Source organism: Pongo pygmaeus, chromosome 4 (assembly GCF_028885625.2).
Source record: "Pongo pygmaeus isolate AG05252 chromosome 4, NHGRI_mPonPyg2-v2.0_pri, whole genome shotgun sequence".
Taxonomy (NCBI): Eukaryota; Metazoa; Chordata; class Mammalia; order Primates; family Hominidae; genus Pongo; species Pongo pygmaeus.
The window spans coordinates 22,736,041-22,763,491 of NC_072377.2; the positions used below are offsets into that span (position 1 = coordinate 22,736,041).

The following is a 27,451-nucleotide window of genomic DNA, read 5'->3' on the forward strand; positions in this document are numbered from 1 at the left end:
GAAAACCACAGTATATATGAACACATTGTTTTTTTAAATAACTATTTATTGAACACCTACGCTATGCCAGGAGCTGTTCTAGGGATTGGGAATACAGCTGTAGACATGATTTCTGCAAACATGAAGATGATTTCCTAGTGGTGAAATGCAAATTGAAAAAAGGCGAACAAGTAAAGCCTTTTAAGTAATATATAGTTGCTGGGCTTGTTACTCTAAGACCATGTAGCGATGGAAGACCCTATGACAACGAGGTAGGCGAGTAGAGCTCTATACACAGTGAGGGAATGAGCTTTGTGAACATCTGCTAGAAAAATTTAGCCACATAGGGAACAGAAATATAGGAAACCTTAGGCAGAACTGAAATCAGCCTATCCAGGTTGAAACCAGGATAAGACCCGGTTGGGCAACATAGCAAGGACCTGTCTCTTTCGAAACAATGTATATATTTTTAATTAACTGGGCATGGTGACATGTGCCTGTAGTCCCTACTGCTCGGAAGGCTGAGATGGGAGGATCACTTGAGCCCAGGAATTGAAGGTTGCAGTGAGCTAATATTCAGGTTCAGGTAAGACATGAGTATAGAAAATGAGAAATAAGGTATAGCAGAAGATATCAGGGACCATATAAGGTCGGGAATTCCAAATTTCAGAAACAAACTTCTTCTAACCATAAGAAATTGTTTATAGCAATCATAATTTATCTAAAAGGTGGAGGGTAAAGTTGCTAAACTTAAAAACTAGAAATAATGCATAGAAAATTCAAGAAAGTCAGAAACAAAAATATTGATATCTTTGGATGCTAGGTTCCAAGTGATATTGATTATCTTCTTTTTCTCCTCTAGAAATGTATCATTTTTCTAAAAAAAATACTATTTATAATTTATTGAAAAGTAAAAGCACATATTACAAAATATATTTATGCTAAATTAGCATTTAACTGCTGACTTTCTATCAACAGTGGCTTGCTTGAAAGTGAGGGATTTCACAGGTAGGTCTTGGCAGAAGCACGATGTGAGGTTTGCTTGGAAGACAACAATTTTGAGGGGAAGCAAAGTGGGGAATTAAAGAGAGTAGACACAGCTTTAGACATACTTGGATCTGAACTCTGTCTCCCAACTCTACTTCTTTAATCATGTTGCACACTCCTTCAGTTTGAGACATGAAAACTATATTGAAAGCATAATGAGAATTGTGCAATCAGTAAACACTGAATGTGGAAGGAGAGACGATCACCATGAACTTGGACTAGACAGTACTGACATGGACTTAATTCCTTCAAACTTGAAGCCTTGAAGTAAAGGCAAACCTGTTTTTTAACAATATATATGCTAAATCAGCAGGGAGATGCCAGCACCGCCAAAGTTTAAAGAACAACATCAATAAAGAGGATTAGGAAATAGAAACATTTGCCATCCCTCCTGGCACATGTGAGTCTCACAGAAATTAGGCCAAATTCTAGCAATTGCTTATATTGCACAAATATGTTTCTTCAAATTACACATATATATTTCTCCTATTTTGATTTACGTAATAACAGTATTACATAATAATATAGTATAATAATAATAATAACATATTATATATAATATCCAAAGACTCTTGAAGAATGAGTATATAATTACATAGTCATTCTTGAAGGGTCTTTGGATACATATTTGGAAATATCTAAAAAATATTAGGGAAAATAGAATTTTACCTTACTATTTTAGAAAATGTATAATGCAGCTGTTTGTAAAGAAAAATTTCTATGTACTTCTACGTTGATATTTCAGTGAAAATACACCACATGAATGTTGTTCAGTTGTATAAAAACTTATCCATTGTTTATTATCTTATTTATGGAGAAATTGGGTATACTGCACAAGCTTTTCTTTTCTTTTCTTTTCTTTTTTTTTTAGAGACAGAATCTCACTGTGTCACCCAGGCTGGAATGCAGTGGGCCTCATATTAGTTCACTGGAACCTTCAATTCCTGGGCTGAAGTGATCCTCCCATCTCAGCCTCCAGAGCAGTAGGGACTACAGGCATGTCACCATGCCCAGTTAATTAAAAATATATGCATTGTTTTGAAAGAGACAGGTCCTTGCTATGTTGCCCAAGCTGGTCTTAAACTCCTGGCTTCAAGCAAGGCTCGTTCTTCAGCCTCCCAATGTGCAGGGATTATAGGAATGGACAATTATCCTTTCTTAAAATAAATTTTTCATCCTTTTTATTCTTATGCTTTTTTCGCCTGGCCATCATAAAGTTAAATCATTTGGATTTTCTCCAGAAAGCATTTTTGTTAAATTAGATTTAGAGTATTATTTGTATAGTTTTATCTTCTATTTTCTTTTCTGGTGTCTTTAGCCTTAAAGTTTACAACATAGCTTTAAGTTAGATTTTAGCTTATCTTATATATTCACATGGACTAACAAAACATGTACAGCATGGAAGAAATTGTTTTATGATTTTCCAAAAAATAGAGGAAAACACCTTAGCTACAAGGGAGAAATTAATCATATCAAAATAACGACACAAATGCCTACCTTTCCGTTTTCTTGATTTACTCATACATTTCTAATGTTTTTATTAAGAAATATTTTGCTAGGAGGATATCAGAGCAAAAGAATACACAGCCCAAGATGGGCAATAGGGTTAAAGCATTTCTGGTCCAATAGTGGCATGTCTTCAGCACTGGATAAGGGACCTTTTTCAAAATGACTTCCAAGAAAGCAGGACCAACACAGCTGGAAAGCCTCACCCACCGTCAGCTGCACATAGCTGGTGCCCCGTGCCTGCCCTCAGCCTCTCCTTATCAAGTGTTTTCTACTGGTTGCCCCAGCCAGAATCACCTCTCTGTGTCTTCCCATGATGTCCTTGCTGGCACTTGCTTCATGTCAACTCTCCTTTCTCCTCTGAAACATAGTTCTAGTTATAGTCTCAGAAATTGTCACCTTTCCTATCATACACTAGGTCCTTCAGAACATTGTGGTCCTAGATATAAAAGTCACCACCCACTAACTAATATTATCACTTTATTGCCTTCCAGATGTTAAAGTTAGACACACAAAAACTCATCTCGTCATAATCTAAGTCAATACAACAAGTAGAAATAGGCTTTGAATTACAGATGAAGCAAAAGGGTGAGAAGTGGTAACTAGTAATTTTTTTTTTTTTTTTTTTTTTTTGAGATGGAGTTTTGCTCTTGTTGCCCAGGCTGGAATTCAATGGCGCGATCTCGGCTCACCCGCCTCCCAGGTTCAAGCGATTCTCCTGCCTCAGCCTCCCAAGTAGCTGGAATTACAGGTATGTGCCACCATTCCTGGCTAATTTTTTTGTATTTTTGGTAGAGACAGGGTTTCTCCATATTGGTCAGGCTGGTCTTGAACTCCTGACCTCAGGTGATCTGCCTGTCTCGGCCTCCCACAGTGCTGGGATTACAAGCATGAGCCACTGCGCCCAGCCAGTAACTCGTAATTTTAACCAATAGTTCTGGTGGTGGAGATTCGAAAAGGCCTACTTAAAACCAGACATAATTACAGGTAATTTTGATGATACATATTCATTACTTGCACAGTGAGGTGGTCATTATCTCCAACTTTCTCATCTAGACCTGGAAGTTCACTGCAACCTCAGCCTACCGGGTTTAAGCGATTCTCCTGCCTCAGCCTCCTGAGTAGCTGGGATTACAGGCATGTGCCACCACGCTCCACTAATTTTTGTATTTTAGTAGAGACAGGGTTTTGTCAGTTGGCCAAGCTGATCTCGAACTCCTGACCTCAGGTGATCCACCCTCCTTGACCTCCCAAAGTCCTGGGATTACAGGCATGAGCCACTGTGCCTGGCCAATGCATATATTTTGAACAAACAATCAAAACAAGAAAGGATATTGATTATTAGAGTATATAGTGGACAACAAGGTAAAAAACAGGGATAAAATGTGTATCACATAATCATATAATTTGACAATAATAGAAGGAAAAATCAGGGATTTCTTGGATCTGATAGAGGAAAGGCTGTAATTTAACTGCCAGGTGAAAGAAAGTGAAACTTGAGGGCACAAAAAGTAATAGATACAAGGATATACATACATTAAATGAACAATAAAGCAAAAACAAAAACAAAATAAAAACATAAAGCTGAGTTGAACACTGAGCCTAGGAGCTGTAAAAATGTATGTCAATTACATAAATTAGAGATGCAATATCAAAAATATTCATTGTTCATTGGCTAATGGCAAAAAAATCAGTACAAAATTGAAGAAAGCAAAACCTACTTACCTCAGGGCTAGCAAAACCTACCACCTGCATGTGTTTTAATATGCATACCCATATCCAGACAAACAGCTCACACTAACATAGAACAATGTGTGAGCAACTGAGAACTGTGCTTAATATTGGTATGCAATTCTGCATACTAAAATTTAACTTTTAACAACATTATGTGCTTGACTAGTTATGTAAATCCATCATATTTATTTCATATAACAGGCATGTCTGATAATATAAATGTCAATTGGTTTTAACAACTTATTTTGATACCACATCCATCACAGTAAAGTATTAATGGCAAAAGCAGAAGTCATGTAATATATTCTGGAATTGGGAATGGTGTAACTCATAGGAAAGTACTTTGTAACAAAGAAAAGTACAATTGTAGTGTTCCAGTTTAACATGATTTGACACACCTCATACAGAAAAGTCCTGAAACTGACAGCCAAGTAGGTCTTCAAACAAAATCTGCCAATATTCGTTGTCTGCTTTTCCTTCATTACTTTTAAATAATGCAGCAAAAATGACTTAATCATTTAAACCATATATGGATGGCCATTTATGGAGAAAATAGTGCAAAATAAAAGAAATATTTTTTCCGTGGGTGTCAATTTACCTTGCCATCATTTAAATGTTTTTATTTTTCCAGTGCCATGGCTATCTTAAAAAATTACAATTTTGTAAAGGAAGTTAAGTGAATGCAGTTTTATTAACTATGCCTTTTATTTCCCATATTCTAATGCTTTTACATTTTGGGGCTTCACTGATCCTGAAAGGACTGCCCCTCAAAGGATTAGCTCATTCCAATAGATAGCCAACAATTCCCTGAGAATGTGCCTTTCACATGCAAACCAACCAATCCAGAGACCATACCTCTAATCATCTTCTTCATTGGGCTCTCAAACTCTGGGCCACTATCCATCTACCCTAATTATCCTAGGGCCAACTACCAGACAACAAAGAACTGCCCCTATTTCCAAGAGCCCACTGAAATTCTTCAAGCTAGCCCATCCTAAACCTGCTTACCCTGCCTCATCAGCCCCTCCTGCAGAAATCACAAAGGTTTCCATAAAGATTAATTTGGCCACATTTGCCTCTTGCACCCTCTATCTACTGGCCAATACTGGTACTTCCCTATGTTGTCCCACGTGGCATGGCATGGCCCTGTTTCTAGGGAACTGTGAATGAAAACTTCTTCCTTAATGATAGTCATTTCTATGTTTGCATGTCTTAAATTATCTGATTTTTAAAAAAAATCCCAGTACCCTTATGACAGCCATTTTTTTTCTATTACTATGTTGGTGTGAAAGTAATTGCAGTTTTTTGGTATCACTTTTTTTTTTTTTTTTTTTGAGACGGAGTCTCGCTCTGTTGCCCAGGCTGGAGTGCAGTGGCACAATCTCGGCTCACTGCAAGCTCCACCTACTGGGTTCATGCCATTCTCCTGCCTCAGCCTCCCGAGTAGCTGGGACTACAGGCGCCTGCTACCACGCCTGGCTAATTTTTTGTATCTTTAGTAGGGACGGGGTTTCACCATGTTAGCCAGGATGGTCTCGATCTCCTGACCTCGTGATCCACCTGCCTCGGCCTCCCAAAGTGCTGGGATTACAGGCTTGAGCCACTGCACCCGGCCAGTTTTTTGGTATTACTTTTAATGGAAAAAACGGCAATCGCTTTCGCACCAACCTGTAAATCTTAAAAATAAAGGCCATTTGATAACTGAGTTATCGACTTTTTATTTTGCCATGGAATGACATTAGAATTAAAATGATCTTTCTACTGTTGGCATGATTTCATTTGCAATTTTGGTATTGAAGATATAGCTACAAAAGATAATCTCAAGGAGTTTAAGTTTTAATTGGATATTCGTTTATTAAAAACACTATCTACATATGCTGCAATTTTATAGCTGTAAATGTAAAGACTGAAGATTTTAAAACTGCTTTGTGATGCCTTGTGCAATGTAACTTTTTTTTTTTTTTTTGAGGCAGGGTCTCCTTCTGTGGCCCAGGCTAGAGCACAAATACGGCTCATTGCAGCCTCGACCTCCCTGGCTCAAGCAATCCTTCTTCCTCAGCCTCTGGATTAGCTGGAACTACAGGCATATGCCCAGCTAATTTTAAAATTTTTCTGTAGAGATGAGGTCTCCCTAAGTTGCCCAGGCTGGTCTCAAATTACTCAGCTCAAGTGAGATCCTGCCTCGGCCTCCCAAAATGCTGGGATTACAGGTGTGAGCCAGCCACAGTGAAACATTTTCTTGGAAATGTATGACAAGTCCTACTTTTATATTGTTCTTTAATAGTGTGTGAGTTTGCCTATTGAGGAAGATAAGGTATAATTTTAAATTATACATCCACTGGATTTAAGTAATACAATCTTAATGGCTAGAGCAATAGTGACAAATATATTGTTTTCACCTTTTCCTTTGATTATAGCTGGAAAAATATTTAAAACCATAGAGCATCCATATTCTTATGTGATATTATGCATATCACTCACAGGAAAAACACAACTAATTTCGAGTTGAGCCCAGCTGAAATAAAGAGAATATGAGCATCACATAAAGTTAGTTTTTATTCTCTTATAATATTGCCTTGCACTCTTTCCATACTGATTCTAATTTTGCTACACTGATTCCAAGAAATCTGTTTTATCTAGATGATACAGAGTTCTGCTTTCTCTTTATTGCCTTGAGCAGTAATGGGTTAATCAAACCAGGAAATACCTGCATAATAAGCCATTTCATATCAGAGTACAGGAGACTTGAGAAAGAGAAAGTGCTGATAAATATCCCCCATTCATAAGAAAAAAATTCACAAAGACAGAAAATCCATAGATGAAAATGAAAAAAATATATGGCCCTCTGCAAATTTCTCAACTTTAGAATTGAAGTAATTAAAGATTACTGATCTTTAATCAGTTAAAAAAAAAAAAACTGAGGATGGCCATAGTTTGCTGTCTTACTTCTACTAAATATACACTTTTTAAATAAACCCCACACAACTAACTAGCTCCTATGAACATTATTTGGTTAATAAGTAAATCTCCTTTTTATAGTAAAAATGTAGGGAGAACTAACACTCTTGCCTTTAATTGCACAGCCTTACAGGTTTTGAGAGATGCAGTCAACACTTTGTCAAGAACTGTCATTGTCAGCCAGGGAGGTGGAAGCACAATTCTGTCCAATGGTTTCTTCCCTTTACATACAGGACAGCCTAGATTCCTTTTATTTTATTTTATTTTTCAGACTTCCTTATTTCTATTTGCTTGTTTATAATTTTTGATTCAGGAGGTCCACTTGCAGGTTTGTTACGTAGTTGCACGACGCTGAGGTTTGTGCTTCTAATGATCCCATCACCCAAGTAGTGAACATATTAGCTTATAGGTAGTTTGTAATGCTTCCTCCCCTTCCCCTCTCCCTACTTTTATAATACAATCCCCAACATTTATTGTTCCCATCTTTGTGCCTATGTGTACCCTATGTTTAGTTCCTGCTTATGAGTGACAACATGTGGTATTTGGTTTTCTGTTTCTGCAATAACTCAATTAGGATAATGGCCTCCAGTTGCATTCATGTTGCTGCAAAGCATATGGTTGCAACTGGAGGCCATTATCCTAACTGAGTTGTTTATAGCTGTGTTGTATTCCATGATATGCATATACCACATTTTCTTTATTTGGATTCCATTTAAGTAGACAAATGGTTGTATGTTACAAAAATTCATGGGATGATCTATTAGTTAACTAGGATTGCCATAACAATGTATCAAAGACTAGATGGCTTTTAGGGGTGTCCAATCTGTCAGCATCCCTGGGCCACACTGGAAGAAGAATTGACTTGGACCACACAGAAAATACACCAACACTAAGGACAGCTAATGAGCAAAAAAACAAAACAAAACAAAAACAACAACAACAAAAACATAATGTTTTAAGAAAGTTTACAAATTTGTGTTGGACCACACTCAAAGCCATCCTGGGCCACTGGCTGCGGGCTGTGGGTTGGACAAGCTTGGCTTAAACAATAGACTATTATTGTCTCACAGTTTTAGAGTCTAGAATTCCAAAATCAAAGTATTTGCAGCTCTGACAGCTCTGAGCAAAGGGCTGTTCGACTTCTCTGTTTGGTTTGTAGATGACCGTCTTCTCCTCTGTCTTCACGTTGTCTTCTCTTTGTGTCTGTGGCCAAATGTCCTCTTCTTATGGGACATTAATCACATTGGATTAGGGCTCACTTATAATGACCTCATTTTCAATTAATTGCTTCTTTTAAATATCTTATTTCCAGTGACATTCTGAGGTAATGGGAGTTAGGACTTTAGCATACGAATTTTGAGGACACAAAATTCAGCCCATAACAGTTGACATTCTTGATGATCAGAAGCCATGGCCAAGAGACAGCCTGGCAGAAGCACAGATAACAACGCCCTGGAGAACATTTCCTTCTCACCTCCAGAATTCAGTATGTAGGATGTGCAAAAGAGAAGCTGCAGGACAGGTACCCTACAGCAGAGATAACCAGTAAGAAAACAGCAGGACTTTCCAGTCTCCCTTCCCAGACTTCTTTCTAGACAAATACCACACTCCACGCCTACAGTCTCCTACTAAAAATGATTTTTTTTTTTTTTTTGAGACAGAGTCTTGCTCTGTCACCCAGGCAGGAGTGCAATGGTATGACTTCGGCTCACTGCAACCTCTGCCACCCGGGGTCAAGTGATTCTCCTGCCTCAACCTCCTGAGTAGCTGGGATTACAGGCATACACCAACGTGCCCAGCTAATTTTGTATTTTTAGTAGAGATGGGGTTTCATCATGTTGGTCAGGCTGGTCGCAAACTCCTGACCTTGGGTGATCCACATGCCTCAGCCTCCCAAAGTGCTGGGATTACAGGAGTGAGCCACTGCGTCTAGCCTGATTTTTCATTTTCTAAAACTTCTTTTGTTTATTCATTCCTCTATGAATATGCAGTTGTTATATTGACTTTATTTGCAGAATATTGCTCACTCTTTAAGATCTGTCTCAATGGCTGGCTCCTTCCAGATAGCATTCCCACACCCCTGTGTGGGAATAAGTTCTTTCTCCTCTGCTCTCTTGAGGTCACCAATTATTTTTTTGTTTTATAATCATGCCATTTCCTTGCTCAGTCCACTCTGAAGACCACCGATCGCACACAGAAGATCCAAACTTCTGTGGATCCAAACACAGCCAAAAAGACCCGAAAGATTTGGTTCCAGACAACTTATCAGACATCATATCCTTTCTCAATCTCTCTCTGTTTGCCCACTGCAGCCACGGTGGTGTTCACTTTTGTTCCACAAATACGCCAAACTTATCCCTCCTGGGTGTCCCCTCTACTCGTTTTTACTTCCCATTGTAAATTCTTCTCTCACATGATCTCGTCGTGGATTCCTCTCAGTTACTCATATCTTGGCTTAAATGGCTTCAAGTCAGAGGCAGCTTTTCTGACCACCAATCTGAATCAAACTTCCAGTGTGCCTTTAACACATCAACTTGCTTGATTGGCTTTATTGCGCATTATTAGTCCTTAATCATATATTATAAATTAATAATTCATTTGTTGATTTTCTGTCACCCTCAACTGCAATGTGAACTCCAGGGGCGCAGAAACATATTGGGTTTGTTGAAGTCTCTACCAAGTCACTCAAATAGGTGCATGAAAAATATTGAGAAAACTTTTTTGAATAAATGAATGAATCACTAGATAAATGAATATAATAAATTTCATGCATGCTTAGATACATGCTAGGCATTCTACTTGGTACTGAAAATAGCTTTAGAGGACAGGGAGCATGCACTATTTCAAAAATCGTTTTTTTGGTTTTTTTTTTTTTTAATTTTTTTTGTCCTTACTTTTTCCTTTAAAAAGTATCCATTGAGATGATCTGAAAGTTGGGTAAAATTTTTCCAGGTAATTATGAATAAAAGGGGAGAAAGCCATTCCATGAAAGATGGAAAAGTTTATGGATACTGTGAGATGGGGGGAAAGGCTGGGTACTTGAAAGAAGGACAGAGAGACAGGAATACACTGAACTGAGAATGGGCCATTGGGCAGAGTAGGCCACAGGGCCTGAGATGAGACCATGGGACCTGGAAGCAAGCGTGCAATGTAATCTTAGATACAGATAACTAAACAGGCAATAAACAATGTGACGGGATGGTCGAAACAAAAGGAATCTGACACAGGTTCTAGGATGAGTGGACAAGCTGTTGGCAGTGGGATGGTCCAGGGTTGGGGGAGGCAGTGTTCAGGTGATCAGATAAGAGGAGACAGGTGTTCTGGGCAGAGTGTGATCATGTGAAACCCCCACGAATTGGGAAGGCTGTGGTTGAGAAGTTGAAAGTTTTGTAGTGTATATGGTCTAGCATGGTGTACAGTTAAGTCCTCAGAAAACACCTTTTGTTCAACATTGTTTCACAGTAATATTGATGAGACTAAAAAATGTCGAACCTCAGCCAGGGCCACCGTCTGTGCAGAGTTTGCGTGTTCTCCCCAGATTGGCGTGGGATTTCCCCCCAAGTCTTCTGGTTTCCTCCTTCATCCCAAAGCTGTGCACATTAGGTGATTCGGTGTGTCTAAACTGTCCTGGTGTGAGTGGGTGTGGATGTGGGTGTGAGTATGCCCTACAATGGAACAGTGCCCTGTCTGGGGCGGGTTCCTGCCTTTCACTCTGAGCTGCAGGCAGGCTCCTGCCATCCACAACCCTGAACTGAAATGATTGGGTAAATAGTTACTTTATTTACATTTATTCATCTCTCTTAAATGTATATATAACTCACATGTATTTCAATGTCTAATATAAGAAGTGTTTTGATCTTTATTTTGAAGTTTTGTGATGTTCTTGTGACCAGAAATCTGCCCCAGGAACTTACATCTTGTTTATATCAAGTAGCGTATGGTAAAACTGGTTTCATTAGATGGCATTTTGAATAAAGTTGCAGTTTCCAAGAACTATTGATGATGTTAAGTGAGGACTTACTCTACCAGGTGAGGCAGTGGCTCTAATAAAAGCTGGAAAAACAAAGACCATCCCATGAAGAGCCTGTGAGACACAAGGTTAGTGCAAGTTTATCACTAGAATTACCTTATGCTGCTCAGCAAACACAAGGAGCGCTCTGTGATGAGGTTGGAGAATTCGATTTAAGGCATAGTGATACCCCGGATGTTTCATGCCTAGCTTTAATATTCCCTATCGTTAAGAAGACTCATATAATTTTGAAAGAAAATGAGACGACAATTAAACTGTCGAAAGGCTACAACACAGCATCTTACACTTCTGAAGAAATACCATTTGCAAAACAACAATAACAACAAAAACTCCTTTTTGCACAATTGAAGAAGCAGTTATCCTATATTTCACCCCTTCTGTCAGACCCCAGGGGTATACAGGACATATGCTTTCTATCTGGTTTCAAACATGTGCTTAGATGGCAGGCATCCCTCGGGGCAAAAGGAAAAATGAATTTCAAACAATATGAAAAAATGGAATAAATATCATGCTTAAAAACTGAATTTCTCCATCTGCCTCATCATATGCAGCAAAAAACTAAAGGATCCTACCACTCTTCACAGAAACATTCCTTAAAGACGTTCATTGAGAATTTTTGAACATTGATGATGTTATGAGGCTATTTATGACTGGGAAAAATATTATTAAAAGTGAGAAAATTGGAATGTTTTTAGTTATAAATTCAATTAACAAGGTGATGGGGCTAAATGTGTTCTTTACACATGATTTATTGTATCCAAGGACCTTATGTCTGTCGAGTTTCAGTAGCAGCTTCCATATGGGAGGGATGTCTTGCTACGGTGTATGAAACATGAAAAGAGTCTGACAAGTTGGAAGATATATATACACACACACACACACATAAATATATATATGTATGTATGCATATACATATATGCCAGAAATAGATATTCATTTAAGACATTTCATTCAATCAATGGGAAGTAATTCACAGCGTAAAAAACAAATTTAGAAATATAAGAAAAAATAAACTTTACAACATATAACCACTAAGAATGCAGTGATATCTATGAGAAGAAATATTAACTGAGTATGACGCTCTTAAATATTTGCAATGTGAGTTAGCTTTCTTGAAGAGGAAGGGGATCCATGAATTTTGACATCGGGAAAACATAAAAGAGGGGGAACATTCCACTCCTTGAAAATTCTAGAGGAAAGCAGAAATAGGAACTTACTTTTTTACAAACCACTTAAACTGGTTTATTATAGACCAGGCACTGTTCTAACTTTCGGAAATAGCATATACAAATATGAACCACATAATCCTTATATGAACCACATAATCCTTATAAACGACCCTATTAGACGCACACTATTCTTGGACCTATATTATTGCATGCTGTAGGTGAAAGAAATGGGAAATGGAGAGGTTAAGTAACTTGTCACTACTGATAAATGTCTAAGCTGAATTGGAAACTAGGCCATTCAACATGAATTCTGTGCTTGGCACTTCTACAGTTTGGTGACATATCCAACACAGCTAAGCACTGCAACCTAAACTGTCTAGGCAACCCTAAAAGGCCCAAAGGAGTCAACACTACTTTGTTAGTAACACGGTGAATCACCCATTTAATTCTAATTTTGATGACATAAAAATTAAGAATTTTGTTGGAGGGGGTCTAAGTTTACATGTTCTGGGGAAAATGTTGCAACATAATGTAGATGGATTTTGATCTATGTCACTTTGTTATAATCTCTCCTTGGTCATTTGAAATGTGTATGACAAATTGTTTTTGTGAATTTGGAACTAGGAACCATAAGTATGTCTTTGCTTTAAAATAGCACAAAAATTCCAAATAAATCTTTCTCAGCAATTCCTTTCAAGCTTCTGCCTTGATCTTGAAAATTAATTCTGTCTTTATTTTGTTTTCATAGCTCTCATCAAAATTTTTGCTCAGCAATCCATCAACACTGCTGTTGTCAACATAAACAATGGGATCCACATTGTGATTCCAATCGTCTGTGCTCAGTCTTGATCTTTTAAGATTCATCAGCAGAAATTGACCCAGTTGAAAGGCTTCCTTCATTTAATTTCAGAACACCACACTTCTTGTCTTCCCCCTGCACTGACCACTTTTTTTGCTCTTTTTATTTTTCTTCATTCCTCTGATGTTTTTCACTCCCATGCCCCCGAGCCTAGTTCTTGGATATCTATTATTGTCTGAACTTGTTGCATTAGTAATCAAATCCTGGGTCAAGTTGGGTAAAATCATTCTTTGGGCCTGGGTCTGACTCACAATTCTGCCACTTACCAGCTGTGTGATCTTGGAAAATATTACCTTAGACTTTTAGCATCATTTTCTCATCTGCTAAATGAACATAATGTTAATAGTGCCTTTCTCATAATAAGAATTGTATGAATTAATTCTCATAATAAGAATTAATTAAACAACATAATACATACTAAAATCATAGAATAATGCCTGACATAGAAAGTGTGATGTGTTTGTTTAATTAAACAAATCTTAGTCAATATGATACAACATATCTACTAGGATGAATTCAATCCTGAATTTTGTATGAATATATCAAATTTCCTAGTCAACATTTCTCCTTAGTTGGCTAAAGGCAGCTCAGACTTCATTTGTTCAGTTAATGGCAAAGCTATATTCCCATTGCTCAGGCCAGATACCATGAATTCACCTTGGATCTTTCTCATTTTCTCACACTGCATATATAATACATCACCAATTATCTTGTCTCAACCTTCCTTCCTTTGCTCACCCTTTGTTCCACTGTATCTCTGTTCCCACCTAGTATCATTGCTCACCAGTTTGTTGTACTTGCCTAAAAAGGAGCTTCCTAATTCCACCCCTGGGCCTCTATAGTGCACGATCAACACATCAGCCAGAGAAGTCCTCTGAAAAGATAAAACCATCAAGGTCCTTCCAGGGCCCTCAAGGCCCCACTGCCTGTCGAATCTCTTCTTTTTTTTTTTTCCAGATGTAATCTGGCTCTGTCACCTAGGCCGGAATGCAGGGGTGTGATCTCGGCTCATTGCAAGCTCAGCCTCTGAGGTTCAAGCAATTCTCTTGCCTCAGCCTCCTAAGTGGCTGGAATTACAGACATGTGCCTCCACACCAGGATAATTTTTGTATTTTTAGTAGAGACGGGGTTTCACCATGTTGGCTAGGCTGGTCTCGAACTCCTGACCTCAAGTGATCCACCCAACTCGGCCTCCCAAAGTGCTGGGATTACAGGCGTGAGCCAGTGTGAGCCACCGTGCCCAGCTGAACCTCTTCTATAATCTTTCTCCACTCTCTCCAAGTTTCCATCACACTGGCCTTCTTGTTGGTTTTTGAATAGCTCTTACCTTGGCGACTTGAAATTTGTGATTTAATTTGGAAAGCTCTTCTTCAGACACTTTCAAGCTTTGCTCGCATATCTATTTCAAGTCATTTCAAATGTTATTTTATCAGGAAGATATTCTTGAAACATATTTTCAGAATTTGCAAACTACCATTTCCCCTTCTCTGTATAACACAGAAACTTCCTGGCACTCTTCCCAGCTAATTTTCTGCATAGCATTTATCATTTTCTATAAACTTATTTATACATAATTTAAATATTATATAATTTAATTACTTGTTTGTATTCTCCTCACTAGAATGTAAACACCAACATGGTTAATAACATTTAATGATTTTTTAATAAATTTATCCACAACCCAGAGAAGAATCCTTGACAGAAAATAATATAGAGACAATTTTCAACACTATATTTGAGTAAATTAATCCATGAGTCTATAATCCATCCCCCATTGATATTTTATATAAACTAGGGATAAAACTATTAAGGAGAAAAAATGAAAGGGGCAAAGTGAACTCTTATTTTTCTCTCTGTCACCCAGAATATGTCACCCAAATATGTCTGTTTACAAACATATTTGAAATACAAAAGCATTTAAGAATGCCAAAAATATACATTTGACATATAATATTATTTCTCAAATCTAGCCTGCCAATGTTTAAGTCTTTCTTAGTTGTATTTTTAATTGACACATAATAATTGTATAAGTTTACAGGGTACAATATGATGGTTAGATACATGCATGCATTATATAATGATTAAATCAAACTATTTTCATTTAATAATTATTATTAAAAATAATTTATATAATTTATATAAGTAGACATAGATACAAATAGTGTGCTCTTCTTTTTCTTTTTCTGTTTCTTTTTTTTTTTTTTGTGACATAGTCTTGCCCTGTCACCCAGACTGGAGTGCAGTGGCATGATCTTGGCTCACTGCAACCTCTGTCTCCACGGTTCAAGTGATTCTCCTGCCTCAGCCTCCCAAGTACCTGGGATTACAGGCACCTGCTACCATACCCGGCTAATTTTTTTTTTGTTTTTGTATTTTTAGTAGGGACAGGGTTTCACCATTTTGGCCAGTGCTGGTTTTGAAATCCTGACCTCAAGTGATCCGCCTGCCTTGGCCTCCCAAAGTGCTAGGATTATAGGCAAGACCCACCGTGCTCAGCCCAGTGTGATCTTCTTAAAAGGTAGTTTTACTATTTTTAGTAGATTCTGAAATATCCATGAATGTGTGGTTAAATGACAGAGGTTATTATGAAGTCAAGAAAAGTGATTTATTCTACTTTTAGTTCAGAAATAAAATGTACACTTCCCCATATATTTATCTTAGTAATCAGTGTTAGTTTATATGGCAGAAAAGTCTGGCTGAGTTCCTAAGTTCTGTATCTCCCTTCTCTAGAATGGTTCCTGGGGAATGCAGCATAGTCTTGTTAGAAAACAGGTCAAGGAAAACGAAGTGCAACGCTATACAATATAACAAAGTTGATATACTTCAAAATCATTATATGAGCTTGTGTCAAAGAATACATACTTAATCCCCATTCCACAGGAAGAAAAAGTGGTAGCAGAAAAAGATATTTGAACTAAAGGAGTATATTATTGCCTGCTAAATGGAAAAGATGGTTATTCGTCCCTAGTATGGGATGTAGAATAGGGTATATCCAGTGTAGAAGTAGCCCAAATTACGGTATCTGGCATGTTATTCTGGCTGTTTTCAAAGATAGGGCAGTGTGACTTTCTCAAAAGTCAGATGAAATCATTTAAAAATATGAACAAAAATAGATTCCAATGCCAAATATATATAAAAAATTATCTGCCACACTGGATTAGCCACACTACAGTTCTCCTTAACTAAAATAGATAATTATGTACTGACTACATAAAAATAATCATTGCCAGGGGATATTTATATTAAACTGCAGAATCAGAAACTGAATCTGTGTCTCCTTAACAGGCTCATGATCGTCCTTGAATAACTGATTTTTTTATTTCCTGCACTGTCTTGGCATTCTTATAAAATTGGCAAATTTAGTTATATCATGAACCTGATTTAAAAGAATGCTGGGGAAATTAACAGATTAGCCTTTTTCAAAAGCTTTAAAATTTGATTAAAGTTTCTATCTTCAACACAAAATGAAACTTGCCTCACTGAGTATGAATTACTCATTTGAATCCAAAGACCTTTGATTAGGATAATTTTTCAAATATAAACAATTAGTAACAGACCATTTATTTACTAAATGTTATAGGAGAGAGCCAGCTGTCTCTATTTCCCTTCCTTGACTATTTGAAGTTAGAATTTTCTCATTCCATTTAGCCATTTATAAATGTTCAGTTAAACATGACAGTTGTTATGGATTGGATATCTGTAAGGTCATTTTTCATAGACTGCCCCAGAAGAAACATATTTCAATCAAAGCAAATGATTAGCATTTCCATATAATTTGACTCCACTTTTACTATGGCCCAGAAACATATCTTATCACTTCCTCAATTTAATTTGATATGGAAAGGGCCTCTTTTTAATCAACTTTAAAATTATGTTCTGTTGACTTGCAAATAAGAGGTCAATGCTAATTGAGAGAGGCCTTAAAAACTCTGACATCTTTGATCCCTGCACAAAGATTCCATGCTCAGTATGTTCTGACACTTGGCTTTTCCATACTCCCTTATGAGGTTAAGAAGATGAATGCTCATTGCTTTTAATCCTTACCATGATTTATGAGCCTCTTGGTATCTTTTCCCCAGAGCAGCTACAACTGTGTGGTTGTTCTGCCTGCTGCTTAAATTACACAGACATCTGCAAACTAAATTATGGATTGTTGTCCCACAGACCATAACCAAGAATTCTCTTCATCACTCCTGCAGTATAATTTTTTTTTTCTGATTAGGACAAAGAACATGTATGTATTTTCTTCCTTCTGTACTAAGGGCATTTTAAGCTAATTTGAATGAAAGCACAATAACCTGGATTGTGACCTATCATAAAAAATCAAAGCAGCATGAAATATAACAAGGTAGCTTTAAAGGCAGAAAGAAAAAAAAGATCCCCTATTTATTCATATCTTTCATCTTTATTTAAGGCATTGAATATTTAGAATCACAGAAGGAAAGTGACCTTTAAGATTAACTGAAAATATGCACCATGGAATAAAATGCATGTAAATGACCTTTGTGTCTCTTGAGTGTGAATGATTTTAAGAGCATCTTGTGATCTGATCTATGACTATTTAAATTAAACACAAAGCAAAGAAATAGAAAATTACATAAAGGATAATTCATGGAAGATTGGGATATCTTTTTTAATGTACTCTTTTCTGCTGGTCTCACTTGTAGTAAACCTGTTTTAATAATCTGAAGGCTTGAAGCAATCATGAGTAATTGGAATAACTCTTCCATCTGAATTAAAAGTCTGATAGAGTCTATGTTAGAATAATCAATTGCTTCTGTATTTTTCCTTTCTTTTCTCTCCTTGTTATTCTGTGTAGATGATGAATCATAATTCCCAGTGACAAATCCATTGTGAAATCCTAACAGGCATGTCTCAAATTATTAACCTTTGACAATTACCAAAATTAGAAATATCCCTGCATTTATCTTCTTCAGATGTGCTAATTGCAACTCTAACAATAACCTGTCAGGGAAAATCACATGAACAAAATTTACCAAATGATTGTTAGTTATGCCTTACAAAGTATATTTAAAAAAAAAAAAACAGATGGCTCTGCAATTCATTTTTTGAACCCTATTGTCAACTCAGCAGGACACAGCAAAGACTAAAGAAATACTCAAATCCACTCCTGGCTGAGCAGATCTGCTGTTCTCTCCGTGTTTCCATCAGTTTCTGTTTCACCTCATCACTGCCGAAAGGCAATGTTTTCTGAGTGTCAGGACCTGATATTCATACCAATGCCCTAAAGACTTGCTTTTTTAAAGATAGATCCTAAATTTGTTTGCCTCTGTGTCAGTGAAAAGCTCACTTCCAAAACTTTCCATTTGTCGACACTCTTTGCATCCTCATCTTCATAAAATAAAGGATTAGTGGAATCTTGAAGTATTCTACTTAGTTGATACAGTTTGGCTTGCGTCCCCATCCAAATTTCATCTTGAGTTGTAGTTCCCATAACTCCCACATGTTATAGGAGGGACCCATTGGGAGGTAATTGAATCATGGGGTGGGTCTTTCCCATGCTGTTCTTATGACAATGAATAAGTCTCATGAGATCTGGTGGTTTTATAAAGGGACATTCCCCTGAATATACTCTCTTGCCTGCTGCCATGTAAGATGTGCCTTTGCTCCTCCTTTGCCTTCCACTATGATGGTGCAGCCTCCCCAGCCATGTGGAACTGTGAGTCCATTAAATCTCTTTTTCTTTATAAATTACCCAGTCTCAGGTACGTTTTTATTAGCAGCGTGAGAACACACTAATACATTAGTTAAAATCCTAAACTATTTAAACATATCTTGAAATAAATTATTTTTGAATAGTTATTTAATTTCCTAAGAAATTATACAGGATAGATGGAAATAGAATTGAATTGGTGCTCCCAAAAGATCTGATATATATAATCTCTCAGTCTATTGCCAGCAGTCATCTTCTTTACACACACACACACACACACACACACACAGACACACACACACACAAAATCCCCACATCAGGTTATTCTTCTACAGTCAAAAGCAAACCAACTAAAACAACAAAACACAGCTCCACATCCTATAAAAGATAAAGCCCCAATCCCAGACATATTTTTCATTTCATTAAAGTTTCTTCATCATCTAAGCCTATTCTTCTGGATTTATCTGCCAGCTATTCCCATATTTGACACACATTTCATTCTCTAACTCCTCAAATGGCTTTAAATTCACCACATATGAAATGATATCATATATCTTTGTGCCTTTTATACATCTATATCCTCTTCTTTACATATTTTTATCTATTTCTCTTTATAGTCTAGTTCAAATGTCCTTTGGCTGCATTTTCCCTACTCTTTCCAACTACTACAGGAAGAAAAAAAATGCCAGCTTCAACCATATTTTTCATATTGGAACAAGAAAGTATTCTATAAATGATCAAAGAATGCTCATCTAACCATATGAAAGAAGAAAGATTTATTTCCTTTCTCTTTCCCTTTACTTTTTTGCATGATTTATAATAAATTCATATAATTACTTAAGTAAACATGAATATCAGTGAGAAATGAATAGAATGAGAGTAAGTTTTGCAAAATATTAAAGAAATAATACACTACTCTATGTGACTGTTGAAAAAGAAAATTATAAAAGGGGATGGTAACATCATAAACAGGCTCCAGAGCATTACTCTATTCAAAGTTAAATTGATAAAAGAAAAATTTATTTCTTAATAAAGAAATGTTAATAATCAGTTAGTATGACTTGAAATCTATATATTCATTGTTCTTGATTATCACTCTCTATTTTGTTATAGCATTCCACTGAGATTATTCTCAGCTCTATTTGCTTATGTAGCATTTATGAAAATCCTCACATTACAAAGAAAATAATTTCAAGCCATTCTCCTCAAATGCCTTCTGCATCAATATGAATTCAACTCTAATTAAAAACAAATGAACATGCCAATTTCTTTAAATTAACCCTTTCTCAAGTTATTATCTTTAAAGTAGTTGTATGTTAAACAAATATCAAACTATTTTTATTGCTTCTTATCGTTGTTTATAGCACAGAGTGAACCAAAGGACATTTGGGAAGGGTATGAGTCTCTTCTCATTTATCTGTGCCTTTGGATGTTTTAATGCTCTGTTATGCTTTAAAGAAAAGGAGAGAAAGTGCTGCATTTATCATTGGAATGGCTTAGTATTAATTTTTCATTATTCATATTGGTATCACAGATAATACTGAGGTTGATATAATCATGGATATTTAAGAATATGGAGTTGCCTTTTATAGGAATTAAATTCAAAGTGTTCACTTCTCTAATTCTATAAATAAAAGATCTGGATTGAAACCCCAAACCAAAATTATCCAAGATTAGAGATTTAGAAATTAATTAAAATTTTCTACAAAAAATGCAAAAATTTCACAAAGAAAAGGTAAGCAATTTTCTACATAGAAATTTTGAATATTGATGAGAACAAATTGATAGATAAAAGAGATGACCATAGGGAAGAGGAATTATTAATAGTTGAGATATTAAATGGTTCATTCTATTTCAATCTTACAATCTTACATTTTTAATCTAAAGTTTTTTTCCTCAAATCTGATAGTTGAAATTAATTGTTAATGTTTTAAAACTACACTAAAGCCTAACCTTTACTGAATAAGTTAATCTCATAAAAGGATCATGAGAAAGAAAAAGAAAAGTCTTCATCTTTCTATTTCAGAAATATGGGCATGCACAGAGAGTTTGAACAAACATCACAGGAAGATTCACAAAGCCACATTAGTTTAATTACACATCTGCCTTATCTCTTCAACCTTGTCTTTCTGAGTTGTTATATCAGTGGTTAATCTCAACTGATCACTGATTAGAACTGAGAATATCAAGCTTGTTTTGACTACAGCCTAAGTAAGAGCAGATTCTCCCATTACCAAGTGGGGAGTGTCAAAGCAGCACTTTAATTACTATGTCTGTGAAGGTGAACTGTAACTGTCTAAATCTCAGTGTTTAGATTCCTACCATCAGCAAAGGAAAAGCAGATTACAATTGCCAGTGCAAGAAACAATTGAACCAGATTGTGCCATATCAGTATTCGTAAAGATGAGAAAATTTATGACTTTACCTCTGTTTCCTATGTGAGAGTTTCAACAGAGGTTTGCCTTTGAAATGAGACATATCCAATTTAACAAACATAATACCCGATAATTATGAGGGACTAGGCAAAGTGTCATAAAAATAGAATATAAAAGGTGGAAATCACTTTCTGTTTTCAGGAGGCACATAGCCATTGGATCCTCTCAAATCTGCATGTAAATTGAAACTGTGAGGAAAAATACAACAAAGAAGCTAAAAAATAAAGAATTATAAAATAAAGAATCCTATATTCTAAAAAATGTAGAAATAACTGGTTACTTCAAGTTTCATGATTTTGTTGTGTTTATGTCAGCTCCCTGTAAATACATAAATATTTGAATATTTTGATTTTTAATAAAATTTTTTTAAGTAAAGAAGTTTTAAATAGGATTTGTGTTTTCAGGTATTAATTAAGAAGGTAAAAGCATATATCTTGATAAGATTTTTTTTACCTACCTTTAAGAAGGCTGGCATTCTTTAAAACTCCCAACTGCTCCTGGGTTCCAGCTTGTCTATATTCCCCGAAAGAGCCAAGCTGTTAGCTAACAAAGCTGGAAAGACAAACATATACAGTCAGAATGTTAACTATCTTTTCTAATAAACATTTATTTTAGAATATTTTTACATTTTCTTAAAAGTTGCAAAGATGGTATAGAGTTCCTGTATACCTCACATCTGATTATCACAATTGCTAATATCTTATGTTATAATTATAAGTGCATTTGTCAATGTACTTTTGATATATGTACAATGTACTTACAATGCTGCTTTTGATACACTGTGATAGATAGTGATACATTGTGATAGATGGATCCAAATGAACCAATATTGATACATTATTCTGAGTTCACTAGTTTTTCTCCTAATGTCATTTTTCTATTCCAGGATATCACATTGCCTTGTCATGTCCCCTTGGCCTCCTCACGGCAGTGATAGTTTCTTAGACTTTCCTTGTTTTTGATGACCTTGAACGTTTTGAAAAGCAATGGTCAGACATTTATAAAATGTCCTTCGGTTGGAATTTGGCGATATATTTCTCATGATTAGACTGGGGTTATGGTTTTTTGGGAGGAAGACCATAAAGTATCATTTTTATCACTTCATATCAAGGGTATGTGTGTCATCAGCATGACTTATTACTGTTGACACAGATCTTGATCAGCTGACTGGAGTACTTATTACTGTTGAGACAGATCTTGGTCAGCTGACTGGGGTCCTTATTGCTGTTGATGCAGATCTTGATCAGCTGACTGGGGTACTTATTTCTGTTTACACAGATTTTGATCAGCTGACTGGGGTACTGTTTGCCACAGTTTGGTACTATAAAGTTCCTTTTGTTCCTCCTTTCCATACTGTACTGTTTAAAAGCAAGTCACTAAAAGCAGCCCACAGTCAAGGGATAGAGAGTTAAGCTCCATCTGCTAGAGGGGAAAATGACACAAATTATTTGAAATTTTATGAGAGAAATTTACCTATTCTCCCCATTTGTTTGTTTCCTTGTTTGTGTATTCACTCATCCATTCATTCATTCATTCAGTAATTTATATGTATCAGTGTAATCTCATGGATATTTATTTTGTATTTCATGTTATAATACAATACTACACTGTTTATTTTGTTGGTCTAATTGTTTTAGCTTTGGCCTTCATGAGCTCTTTCAATTAGCCTCTATGTCTTTTTTGACATACCATATTGGTTTGTTTAGTGAGTACTTCCTTAAGTCCTGGCATGATAAGATAGTCCGTGTTAATTTCAAAATGCGTACTATAAATGTTATAATCTTCTTGCCTCAGACCTAGACTCAGCCTTTTTTTTCAATGATTCTGGTTCCTTTTATCAGAGAATGGTGAGAAACCAAGATCTGACCACTAGTTATGGTTCCTTGCCACTGGGGTGCCATTTCTTCTAAGCCCTCTCAGTGAACTGAGCTAGGAAATTTATGTATTTATATTAACGTGTATATGCAGACATCCATAACTGTCCCTATATCTATCAATCTGTATCTATAATTAGATAACATTATTTCATACTGACAACTTCAATCTGTATCTATAATTAGATAACATTATTTCATACTGATAACTTCAACTCTTCAGCTTCATATTGTTAACTTCAGGCTGATAACTTCAACTTCCTTAATCTATATTAAATAAACAGCATTTTGGGTGTAATACGGTATATTTTAAAACCACATTTTTCATTTCTTTATGAAATGCTCCTCTCTGAGTAATATATCAAGAGTGATTCTTATAAAGACGTCCACACAAGTGGACATGTTCATGATGCCTGATTCTGAAGAACCATTAAGAACGTCCATGGACATTTATTTTCATTCATTTCTACTAAAGCTCTTTATGCTTGAAAAAGAAAAGTAGCTTTTAATACCATGTGCATACAACCACAGCTACCTGATGGTTTTTTCACCAAATGCCATAGATTGCAACAATAAAAAGGACTTGAGGAGATATATACTGCTTTATAAGATCTAATATATTTTCTTCTATTGAGGCATCCTATTACTATGACCGTGTTTTCATATAATTCATTTTTTAAGACAAAAAGTCTGAGTTAGCTCAATTATACCTATGCGAAAAATGTAATTTTGAATGAAATTATAAAATAATTATAATTAATGTACATGTTAATCATTACAACGAAATGATAATCAGAATATATAAATGTTTATCATTTTTATTACCAAAGTTTAGTAGAAAATACGGATAGTAACAAGGTAGACTAATAATCCATATGGGATAACTTATTTTCGGAAAGTAAAAAAACCAACTCATTTTATCATTCTGTTATTCTGATAACTAATAAAGGTTTCCTTGTCAAACAAAATCTTTACGTTTAAAAAACATTAAAGTGAGACATAAACTTCCAAGAAATTCTAAGCCATTTCACTCCCTTCATCTATATTAGATATTTTGGTTAAAATATAATAACATCTGTATCGGTTTCCTGTGGCTGTGACAAGTAATTACCATAAATGTAGTGGCTTAAAGCAACAGAAACCTATCCTCTCACAGTTTTGGAGGTCAGAATTCTGAAATCAATAAAAGACTGAGCTGAAATCAAGCTGTCACGGCGCTGCCATCCCTTCAGAAGGTCTAGGGGAAAATCCATTTCTCGCCTCTTCCAGCTTCTGGTGACTGCCGTAGTGCCTTGCCTTGTGGCCCCTTTCAATATGCAACGCTAATATCCTCAAATTTCTTTCTCCTCCTTTATATTGCCTTTTCCTCTGTGTAATCAAATCTTCTGCCTCTCATTTTTAAGAATGCGTGTGTTTATAATTTGGGCCTATTCAGCTAATACAGGATAATCTCCTCATTTTAAGATCCTTATTTAATCACAGCTGCAAAGACCCTTTCTTGTCATATAGGTTAACATTCAAAGGTTCTATGAATTAGAACATGGCTGTCTTTGGGAAGTCATTTTCCAGCCTACCATAGATCATGAGGATTAAGCTCTGATTTTTTCATCTTTCCCAAATTCCTATCTAAGGGGTCTGGAGAGTCATCCCCTACAAACCATCAATTCTCAACAGATGGGTTTTATTTAACCCTATATATGGTGACTTACTTTCCAACCTGACTCAGGCATAACATTAGGCGACAAGGAAGAAAATGAAAATATTTTACCCCAAAACATGTTTCTTTGCCATATCTTGAAATGGCCCTGCAAAGCTGTCCTTCCTGGTAAACAATTTGCATCTGTAGAGAATTTCTATTAACATAGGTAGATATTTTTCTTCCAGGCCTTCCCAATCCTAAAGAGGTTAACTAAAAGTCTAGCACCTTTTAAAGATCTGAATAGGAAACAATTGTCATCTATTGTCTCTAAGGGCAGCCACTATAAGACCTCAAAAGACCCTTGGTCTCCACAATCTTTGATCTTAACTTGAACATTTCCTTTCTATGGATCCCAGGTCTTTAGACAAACTCAACTAACTGTCAACCAGAAAATGTTTAAATTTACCTATAGCCTGGAAACCACCCCCTCCCGCCCCACAGCTTTGAGTTGTGCCACCTTTCTGGACCAAACCAATATATTTCTTACATGTATTTGATTGATGTCTCATGCCTCCCTGAAATGTACAAAACCAAGCTGTTCTCCGACCACCTTCAGCACATAGTCTCGGGACTTCCTGAGGGCTGTGTCACAGGCCATGGTCACTCACATTTGGCTCAGAATAAATCTCTTCAAATATTTTACAAATATTTTCATTGACAACCAACTTATAGATCTACTTCCTATCCCTTTCCATATGAGAGAAAAAAAATTACTCTAATAAAACAACTTCCTCATGACTCTATCTCACTACAAGACAGTGTGTATGGCTAAGGCAGCAGAAATATATACACACAATGAAAGGGTGTTTTAAAATATTGTTTAAGACAACCTAGGACAGGCATATAATTAACTTGCTTAGAGAGACGGATAGATGTTGCTTAATAATGAAACTCTAATAACTATTTCTTTCCCTTCAGACTGATAACCTGCAATTACGTGTGACAAGCTGAACAAAACCACAGAACCAGAGTGTCAGACTATGGCTACATAATTTTTAGAAAGAGCTTAATTAAGCAAATCTCATAAAAGTTTTTAAAGGAAATATTTTCTAAAGTCAAAAGCAAACTACATTCATAAAGTATGATTACTGGTACAGTACACCTTTTCGGTGGCATTAACTTTCAAGGGACCTTGACAGGAAGAAAAAATAAATCTCAAGCTACTAGCAATAAAGTCAGAGGAGTGGTAACTGATGATCCAGGAAATTTTCACAGAAAAATAAAGGTATGAATGACTTCCATAAGGCTTCAATTTCCAACGTTGTTAACGAAATTCAGGCATCTTGGGTCGCTTGAAGGAAGGAACTAATAATGAGCTGCTTACATGTAACTAGTTTGTAGAATGAGTAGTCCCATCATGGAATGGGAATTAGAAGAAAAAGAAACAAACACAAAAATCTTCTGTCCACCAATATCGGGAAGCTGCACAAATACCAGCAGTTCAAGAGTGGCCATAGATAGAAAGAAGTTAACCTTGAGAAGCAGAGGGGCAAGCTTGAGCCTGATGTGTGTAAACTCCAGATTTGCCCAAATATATAATATGGTGGATGCAACCCAGAGTAGTAATATAAAGCATGGTACAGCACTGGAGAATCAGTAGGACCTCAGCAGAGCAAGTACCAAAATGTCTTGAAGAGATTCTTTCACAACATAAGACCCTAGATTCCATCATAAGGAAAAAAATAAAAAATAAAAAAATGTGAGAGAACACAATACACCCTCAATGAAACTCAGTGGAGTGATAAAGAGAAAATTTATTTCTTAAGAACTAATAATAATAGAATAATCTGTCATAGACACACAATACATATTTAAAGCCTTCAGAGAAAATGGAAGGTATGTAAACTATAAGAAGAGCATGTCAAACACGTAACAAACAAATTTGACCAAAAATGCTTTCTCTATATATATTGCTCTAGAAGTGGTCTTATGGGCCACCTATAGCTAATCCTAATATTCGTTTGAAAGAACAAAACCCAAGAAGTTCATAGACTTTGTTGGAAAGATAAAATTACCCTATCCGATATAAAAAAATTGTTATAAAAATATGGAAAAAAAGTATGTTATTGGCATAGAGTCTAAATGATACATATAAATATGTAGGAACTTTTCACTTAAATCAGTGGGAAAAGAACAGACTTTTAAATAAGTGGAATAGGAAAAATCCACCATGCAGATGCACAAAATCAAAGTACAGTCATCCTTAGGCAGCCACAAGGGATTGGTTCCAGGACCGTCATAGGTATCAAGAGCCACGGACGCGCAAGTCCTTTATGTAAAAAGGAATATTATTTGCATATAACCTATGCACATCTCCTGTATACTTTAAATCATCTCTAGATTACTTATAATAATTGCTATGTCATATTGATATTAATTTGTATTATTTTTCATTGTTACAATTATTTTTCTAATTATGTTCAATCTCTGGTTGGTTGAATCCAAAAACATAGGCTCCACAAATACATAGGGCTGGTTACAGATTTC

The 27,451-nt window shown here is 36.0% G+C and overlaps 1 protein-coding gene across 2 annotated transcripts in view; it reads right to left on the bottom strand.

The window, feature by feature from the left end:
* CDH12 (cadherin 12) overlaps nt 1-27,451 on the bottom strand; it is a 1,137,841-nt gene that overhangs the window by 759,429 nt on the left and 350,961 nt on the right. For both annotated transcript variants that reach the window (XM_054489194.1, XM_063664679.1), the window contains exon 2: nt 21,849-21,943. The gene's annotated coding sequence lies outside the window, so the exon portion shown is untranslated. The remainder of the gene's footprint in view (nt 1-21,848; nt 21,944-27,451) is intronic.